Source organism: Sorghum bicolor, chromosome 10, assembly GCF_000003195.3.
Source record: "Sorghum bicolor cultivar BTx623 chromosome 10, Sorghum_bicolor_NCBIv3, whole genome shotgun sequence".
In the NCBI taxonomy this organism is placed as follows: Eukaryota; Viridiplantae; Streptophyta; class Magnoliopsida; order Poales; family Poaceae; genus Sorghum; species Sorghum bicolor.
In genome coordinates, this window is record NC_012879.2 from 37,315,743 (window position 1) to 37,325,138 (window position 9,396).

A 9,396-nucleotide genomic window follows, 5' to 3' on the forward strand; every position below is an offset into this window, starting at 1 on the left:
TCATCAACTCGAAACTGAGTTTTTGGGTCATCTTTGATCTTTTCTTTGATGTGGAAAATACCCTTGTCTATTTTCTAACCTTCAATGACTTGACTCTCGAGTGAACAACTGAGTTGTATATGACATAAGACCCCAGGATGCATAAGATTGAACCCATCTTCAAACAACGGTTGAACCACTTGATAGTGCGGTTTGCGACTCAAAGCATCTGCTACCACATTAGCCTTGCCTGGATGATAATGAACCTCCAGATCGTAGTCCTTGATTAACTCTAACCACCATAGTTGCCTCATATTTAGCTCGGACTGAGTGAAGATGTACTTCAAACTCTTATGATCGGTATAAATGTGACACTTATTTCCCAGCAGATAATGTCTCCAAATCTTCAAAGCATGTACCACTGCTGCTAACTCGAGGTCGTGCGTTGGGTAGTTGATTTCGTGCTTTCTCAACTGTCGGGAAGCATAAGCTATCACTCTGCCATCTAGCATCAACACACACCCCAGGCCACTCTTCGATGCGTCGCAAAACACATCAAAAGGCTTCTCGATATTAGGTTGTGCCAGAACGGGAGCAGTGGTTAGCATCTTTCGCAAGGTGCGGAAGGCTAACTCACACTCTTCCGTCCAGACGAACTTATGATCCTTTTGTAGCAAACTTGTCATTGGCTTAGCAATCTTGGAGAAGTCAGGTATGAAACGACGATAATACCCGGCCAGACCAAGAAAACTTCTAACTTCTGAGACAGAAGTTGGTGCCTTCCAGTCCATGACTTCCTGCACTTTTGATGGATCCACGGCAATCCCTTCTTCAGACAAAATGTGCCCTAGGAAAGGAACTTTCTTCAACCAGAACTCACACTTGCTGAACTTGGCATATAACTGATGCTCTCATAATCGTGTCAGCACAATTCTCAGATGTTCGGCGTGATCTTGCTCATTTTCTGAATACACCAGGATATCATCGATAAACACCACAACAAACTTATCCAATTCTGGCATAAAGACTGAATTCATCAGATACATAAAGTATGCAGGAGCATTTGTCAACCCAAAGGACATGACAAGATACTCATACAACCCATATCTGGTGGAAAAAGCAGTCTTCGGGATATCTTGCGGACGAATTTTGATTTGATGATACCCAGACCTCAAATCTATCTTAGAAAACACTCTTGCCTTGGATAGCTGGTCAAACAGGATATCAATCCTTGGCAAGGGATACTTATTCTTGATCGTCACGGCATTGAGTGGGCGATAGTCCACGCACATGCGCAACGATTGATCCTTCTTTTTCACAAACAACGCTGGACAACCCCATTCCGACAAACTTGGCCGGATGAACCCTTTATCTAGTAACTCCTTCAGTTGCCTCTTCGACTCTGCGAGTTCGTTTGGTGGCATCCGGTACGGCCTTCTAGATATTGGTGCTGTACCTGGTATCAACTCGATTGCAAACTCTACCTCCCTATCTGGGGGAAGTCCTGGCAATTCCTCGGGAAAAACATCAGGGAACTCACAGACTACAGGAATCTGTGGTAAAGGAACCACGTGCGTAACACAGGAGATGCCAGCAAAGTCAAGACGATGGGGCAGAGGTACTTGAAAAGAGTTACTGCCCTGCGGTTCTCTGAGAGATAACATCCTCTTTCCAGTATCTATGACAGCATCCCATTCTCTCATCCAGTTCATGCCCATGATAACATCCAGAACTAACCCAGGCATGACCACTAGATTCACCCGAAAAACTCGGCAACTTATATCCAGAGTTGCCCCTCGGACCACTCTATTGGTCAACACATCTGCCCCTGCTGAGCTGATGCGGTAACCATAACCCAGATCTGTAACTGGTTGACTATGCTTTTGTGCAAACGCTTGGCTCATGAATGAATGCGATGATCCAGAATCAAACAAAACAACTGCAAGATGTTGGTTGACAGAAAACATACCAGCTGTTACCGGTTCTCCTTCCGGGATTTCCTCGATCGAGGTATGGTGCACACGAGCTGGATAGGTTGGCTGCTGCCTCTTGGGGTAGGGACATTCCTTAGCAAAGTGCCCCATCTTGTGGCAGTTATAGCATGGACCCTTGGGCGCATTGTTGACGGCAGGTGCTGCAGCTTGAATTGCCTTTGGCTTGGCAGGGGCTATCGCCACCTTGTACGGTTTCTGCTGTGTTGGATGCCCGATGTTCCTCCTTTGCGGCGGTCGGAACCTAGCACCTGGGGCAGGAGGACGATACGGCTGTCGCCCTGCCACTGGTGCCCTGGACTGGGATGATCCGGCTTCAAAAGCCCTCTTACGAGACTTGGATGCACTGTAGTAGTTGTTGTTGTTCTCCTGGGTGAGACAGTCACTGATGTAAGCATTGAAGGTAGCCCTGGCCCCTGTACCCATGGTCTTCAGCATCTTTGGATTCAAGCCTCTTTGGAAACTGGCAATCTTCTTGGCCTCCGTGTTCGCAAACTCGGGGGCATAACGAGCGAGATTATTGAAAGCATGTAGATACTATTTCACAGATTTCGTCCCCTGGGACAGCCTCATGAACTCCCCAACCTTCATTTCAACCACACCAGGAGGAATATAATTTCCCCGGAAAGCGGTGGTGAAGCGGTTCCAGGTAATTGGGGTCCCCTCTGGGTAGGTGGTACGGTGATGGGACCACCAAATCCCAGCGGGTCCTTGCAACTGATGTGCCACATATTCAGCCTTGAGTTCTTCGGTCATCCGAAGAAGACAAAACTTCTGCTCCATGGTGTTGATCCACTCATCTACTTCGAGCGGTTCCAAGGCCTCCTTATAGATTGGTGGCTTGGTATCCATGAAGTCCTTGAACGAACTGTACTGGTTGACTTCACGGCCGCCCTGGTTATCCCCACGACGGGTGTTGTCAGCTATGTTGCGCAGAGCCTCTTCCATGTTGCGCTGCATCTGTTCCATGTTGCGTAGGCTCCCCAGAAACTGTGCGAAAAACACGTCCGCAGTGTACGGAGGAGGCGGTGGTGGTGGCGGTGTTGGTGCTCTGTCCTCATTCCGTTGAGCCTCACCCCCGGATGTACCTGCTCCAAGACTCGGATTGCTGTTACCCCCGCCACGTGTTTGCACCATCTGCATACGCCAACGATAAGCAATCGTTAGGAGTTGCCATCAATCGGTAGAAATATGTAGAATCATGCCGTACTGAATTTACTGAGGGAATAAATTCGCACAATAAACAGAGGCACAACAATTCATCATCTACGCACAACATCACTAACAGATTACTCAACATTCACGCAACAAGGTTTGCGTACATCCAACTTGCCAGCATACATACACTGGACTTTCAACATTAACTCATAAAGTCTTACATAGCCCAGATCCAAAAGTACACGACATGCCATGCAACATACAACACAAAAGAAGAAGGACTAGCTCTAGAGCCCTGGCATCTACTCGCTATGGTCACTGTCCATGCCGGAGCCATCCTCATCCTCATCTCCACTAGCAGCTGCTCCTATCTCAGGATCCACGTCCATCTCGTCCTTAGAGTCTAGCTCAGCTGCTCCAGGTAGGTGGTGAGGGTGGAGCTGGTTATGCAGCTGGTGGATCTCCTCATGCAAGTTCTCATTGTACTCCTCACCATTAGCTAGCTGCTGCTCTAGCTCTAGCTGTCGGGCCCTCAAAGTGTCCTCCTCGTGCTAGGCTTCATTCCTCTATCCAAGCACATGGACTAGCATGCGCTCGCAGTTCCTGTGAGCAGTAGTCACCCTGTCCTTCTGCTCCCATACTGCAAGCAGGTCCTGACTCAGCTCACTGTTCTTCTGGACTGCCTGGTCTCTCTCTCTGGTCACACGGGCCAACTCTGCCTGTAACCTCTCAACCTCAGAGTCAAACTCACGCTGCAACTGACGCTTCTTATCCTGGACGGTGAGAAGGGACCTGGAAAAGCGACCCAAACAACGCTCTAGGCCTCCATAGGTCTTCATCAACGCGTACATGGCACTCATAGCTGCACTGTCACTGTGCTGGTCCTCATCCGCACTCCTCTCTAGAGCATTCACCTCGGACTGATCCCACACCGAAGTGTAGGGGTCACCCCGGGGAAACACCCCAGCGAAGGCGTGGGCCAGCTCCTGTGGAAACCTCTCCATGAGGTCCCTCAGAACTGCGAAAGCTGCCCTGCTGGCACCGTGGAAAGGTGTGACACCTCGAGACTCGTACACCCAGCCGCCCCAAGCAGGGTCTCCTCCACTGGTAGGGACAACTGCCTCGATCCCCACCAGGGTCTCGTCACCAAGCGGCTCCTTATCCCAATAGTAGCGAGGCTCCCTTCCTTCGGGATACCCCATCGAACTGAGCACCCTCCAAAGCAAAGTGGGCATCCCAAACTCCTCCAGGAACTTGCTCTTATGTCGCGAGCTCCTAGCTGCCAACGGATGGCGAGGGGCCCGCCCACCAGTGGACTTGCGAGCGGTGAGCCTAGTGCGTGCCATCTACTGCAAATGGAATACCGTGGGTAAGAGCGAGGATTACCTTTAATTATTTTATTTAGAATTGGGACAGATTAAATTATGGGGGAAAGTAAGCAATGATATGATATGAACATGATGCATGCACGAACTTACGACCTCACAAACTTAGAAACAAGGTCAACACTAAGCGGTATATGCGGTGGCATACAACATTCGCTCATAACGTAACTAGCGTTCTAAGCGAGAACGTGGTTAGGGTACCTGCAGAAAACTCATTTCAGCCCACCCACAATATGATCATGCAGAGCAAGAAATTTTTTTAAAACTATGCACTTCACATACACGGACACCCGTCCATGCATGTGATGTGTTGCTACCCACATCATCGCCCTAATGACGGCATCGCCTCTCAGGACGGAATCCCCAACATGCGGTACCGTTCCCAAGACACACCAAACAGGTGTGCATGGCACAGCGCCTAGCAACACTCCCCTAGACCGGCAGTGTATCCGATCATGCTCTCACAGCTCCCACTTACCGTGGCGTAGAGGAAAAATTGATCCATACATTACCACTCAAATGAATGGCACTCATACTATTGCACGCCGTATGAGCGACGAAATAAAATATGATGCATTCACCCCCAAGTCAGTACTTAACTAGCCACCTTAGAGTCCTTAACTGGGCATAAAGGATATGACCATGGCACACTAGATAGTTTTCCAAAACTTAGTTTAACACCTTGATCTTTATTAATTACCAAAATCCTTCATTAGACCGGTTTAGATTTTGTTTAGAACGTACTTATGAACAGTAACTCGCTAAAACTTGCTCCGATGCCAGCTGTAACAGAACCGACCAAATTATAAGAGATTAAGCCCAACAGCGACCATTTGCATAATCAAACCATCAGGCTTAAGCCCATATAATCCCGGTAGTCCGTGAAATCTCGAAGGATTTCAAACCACACATCGTACAACAGCCAAGATCGTAATAAGCTTAGCGGTCGCCATTGACAAATATGTCCAGATTACAACATTTATAAAAATACATCGGAGTGCTTAAAGTTATTACAAACCAAGTTCTTCAAGTAGCGGAAGCTTCATAGTTCGAAAATACAACACACGCGCTTAGTCTGATACAGTGCCATAGTTTGGTCATTCCCACAAAAGCAAAAGAAGAGACGGAGTTACCATCGCCCTTGGTCTAGTCATCACCCATGGCTGGGTACAGACAGAGGATGCAATAACCATAGTACAATTGACCATCTGCAAAACAACATGGGAGTAGAACCCTGAGTACGAGAAGGTACTCAGCTAGACTTACCCATCATAAACTTAAAATAAAGACTCATCAAGGATCATGAAGGCTATATAGTGGGGTAGCTGACAACCATTTTGCAAAACTGCAGTATTTCGCTATCATAACCTACATAAGTCTTTCTTCTTTTAATTTGCTCAAGTTGAAAGTATCATTACCTATCATCTAGATTTGCACCTGCACTATTACAAGCAAGTATAAGACTATGATAGTACCTCATCATAGCATCTCTTAAAACCATTCATCATTATGACCCAAGTGTTCCATAGTCCTTACTACGAGGACAGGGCTCATGTCAAGTGCTCACTATCCAGGAGCGATGGCGATTCGAATCGATTTCTAACCAGCTGGCGAGGTATTCCAGCTAAGTGTTCAGGCTTCACGGTCGGAACGACTTATCCTTCCAGCTAAGTGTGAGGCATGCGTTCAACATGACAAGAGGGCCGTCAACGATCGGTCCTTAAGCGACACAGGCAGGGGCACTATGGTCAACCCGCCATAAGACCCTGCCCGGTCTCCAAATTCATTTCACACTTGGTTATTCCTTTCCCCAAACAACCACTACTTAATCAAGCAGGTATCCACCTATATCTCGCAGGTAACAGGAAATCACCCGACTTCTACCGGCTAAGCAAGCTAAGCATAGACTCCGCGCCTATCTACATAGGACAAGGTAGATAAACGAGTAGGGATAACAAGGAGTACACATGCAGCAACGGTATCAGGCAACTCCTATCACTTAATATGCAATACAGTAGCACAAGTATAGTACTTCATATAAGTTAGCGAGGATAGGGAGACTTACAATGCTCCGGGGCTTGCCTTTCTCAAAGGTGCTGGGTCTGTGATCTGGACACTCCTGCAGTTCCTCTCCGGGTTCCTGTGCTTCCGGAGGTTCCTGCTCCTGAATCTCCTCTGGCTCCTCGGGTCCCACCTCGTTCTCCTGCGAGCCTGTATGATGCATGTGTGCTTATGAGTGGAGTGCGAGGTGCCCGAGTGGATGCTTGTATGAGAAGGTACTAAAGGAGTCATGACATGATGCATAGGTGATGTACTTGGTCATGCTTATTACAAGGTAGTCAACATCCTCCAAGAATAACAATTGAATCAAACATCTATTGCATTCTCTTCTACAATTATTTTTCAATGTAACCAGCAACCCGCATGATGCTTCAAAGATACACCAAACCCAACTTATTCCATTCAACCTATATATACAACCATTCATAATTTTCTTTATTCATTTCTAGGCCCATTAAAAATCACATGCAATTTTGTTCATCAATAAATTCCACAAAAATTACAGGAGACTACTAGCTAAGCATAAAGCCTACTGTAAATTTTTCATAATTTTTGGATACTTATTTTGAGCCACAAAAATCACAAGATTAATTAATAAGGTAAGCATAATTACTCCACTGTGATATAAATGTCAAACAATAGATTTCATATTTTTACCATTTGTCTAATATCATAAGAAATACCCACAAAATTTTCCAGATTTATTGCATGAACCAAATAATTATTAAAAATCATAAATCACTGCCATGCAAGCATTTAAATTACCATAAATTCATTTATACACCAAATAATATGTAACAATATTTTCCTAGTGAGTAAACACACATGTAGAGCCAGCAAATCTAGTTTCACATTTTTTCTGAACCCTATTTTATTTACTATGCATTTTCCAAGTTTAGCAAAAACATGGATTAAATATATTCACACGGAAAAGTTACTCAAACATGACATGCAAACATACTAGGCTATAGATCTGGAAATAGGGAACACACCAAAATTTATTTCACAATTTTTGGAGCTATATTCCTCAAGATATGGATTTTTGAATACATAACTCATTTTCTGGAAAAACTTTTAAAACGGAAAACAACCTAAAACGCTAAGCGCACCCGGATTCAAACCCTCGGAGTCACTGACAGGCGGGACACGCGAGTCAGATGACCCCACCTGTCATCCACCCCGAAACCGGCTAGGTGCACCCGGTGCAGTGCACCCGCGGTCGCTGACGAGCGGACCCGCCTGCCAGCCAGGCCCACTGGTCAGGACGCAGAGGGGAGGAGCTCCCTCCGTCGGCGACCCTTTCGGCGAATCAAGCGGCTCTACACGCTCTACGGCTCACGGCGATCCTAGCGCACCCATTTGCGTGGCCTAAAACGGACCGGAGCAGGCTCGCCACCGGCCATGGCGGGGCGGCGGCGCTGCTCACCGTCGGCACGGGACGCTGGCCCAGTAGAGCTTGGCTGGAGTGGCTCGTGAGCATCGCGGTGCCAAGGCGAGCATAATGCGCCAACTACGCAGCACCGGAAGGCATGGGGACGCGCGGATCACGTGCGCGGCGGCGGAGCTCTCGCCGGAGAAGAGAACGAGAGCGAGCGGGGGCTCACCGTGCCTTACCGAGCGCTCGGACGGGTGTTCCGCAAGGACGGAGCGAGGGCGGAGCTCGGGGGAGAACTAATCGCAGAATGGCGCACGCACGGGGGAGGAACGGCCGAGGCGGAGCTCGGGCTCCAATGGCGACGGCGGCGCTCTGCGCGTGCAGAGCGAGGGCGAGAGAGCGAGAGAGCGAGGGCCGAGGGGCGCGAATGGGAGCGGGGGCGGAGGCGGGCGCAGCCGAGCTCTTCTGGTGGCCGACCGGGACGCGTCCTCGCTGCCGCATGCTCGCCACGCGGCGGCCAGGCTCTGCTGGCGCGCCACGGCGGCACGGCGAGGCCGTCCGCGCGCGCGGACGCGGGCGCGAGCGCGGGGAGGGGGAAGGGGAAGGCGTGGGCGGGCCAGGCCGGCTTCGGCCAGCGGGCCAGAAGCGAGGCCGCGGCCTGCTAGCGCCCCCCTTTTCCCTTTCCTATTTTTTTTTGAATTTCTTTTCTCAAATTCTCTTATAAATTCATTTTGGCCATTTTCAAATCATTTTCCCCACTTTCCCCCAAAGGCAAAGTTGTTCCAAACTAAAAACTCTACAACTTTGCTTTAATAAGTAAGACCAAATTCTAAATAGAATTTGAATTACAAATTAAAGCTTAGTTCTAGGTTTTTAAATAAATTTATTTTGGATATTTTGTATAAATTCCATTTCTCAATTTCCATGGCTCCAAAAATTGCACAAAAATATTTTAAACTCTTCTTACACCTAAATCAACCTAGTTTGAATATTTCACAATTTTTGAAGCAAGCATCACATTTTTAATATATTTAGAACTTATGAAACGATGCACATAAAATCATACTTGAAAAGAATGACATGCTCATGATGCTTATGAGGATGCTTATGCATGACTTTGATAAGACTAAGTGCATGCTTAACACCTAGGGTGTTACATGCCCGAGAGGCGGCCGAGGGGGAGCTCGCGAAGGACTGCGAGATTTCTGCCAAGCTTCGATAGAAGTCCTCGGATCTCGCGACCGAGGCTCGGGAAGCCCAGGAAAAGGTTGCTCCCTTGGAGAAATGGGTCACCGACCTTACCCTGGAATCCCAAGAGCAAAGCGCCGCTGTCGAGAGGTACAAGGGTGAGGTCGCTCGGGTGGAAGCTTTGCTCGGCGAGAAAGACCTTTGAAAGAGCATCTAGGCCCCTAATGATTTCGGTGATTAATGACAATGTTTGTTACTA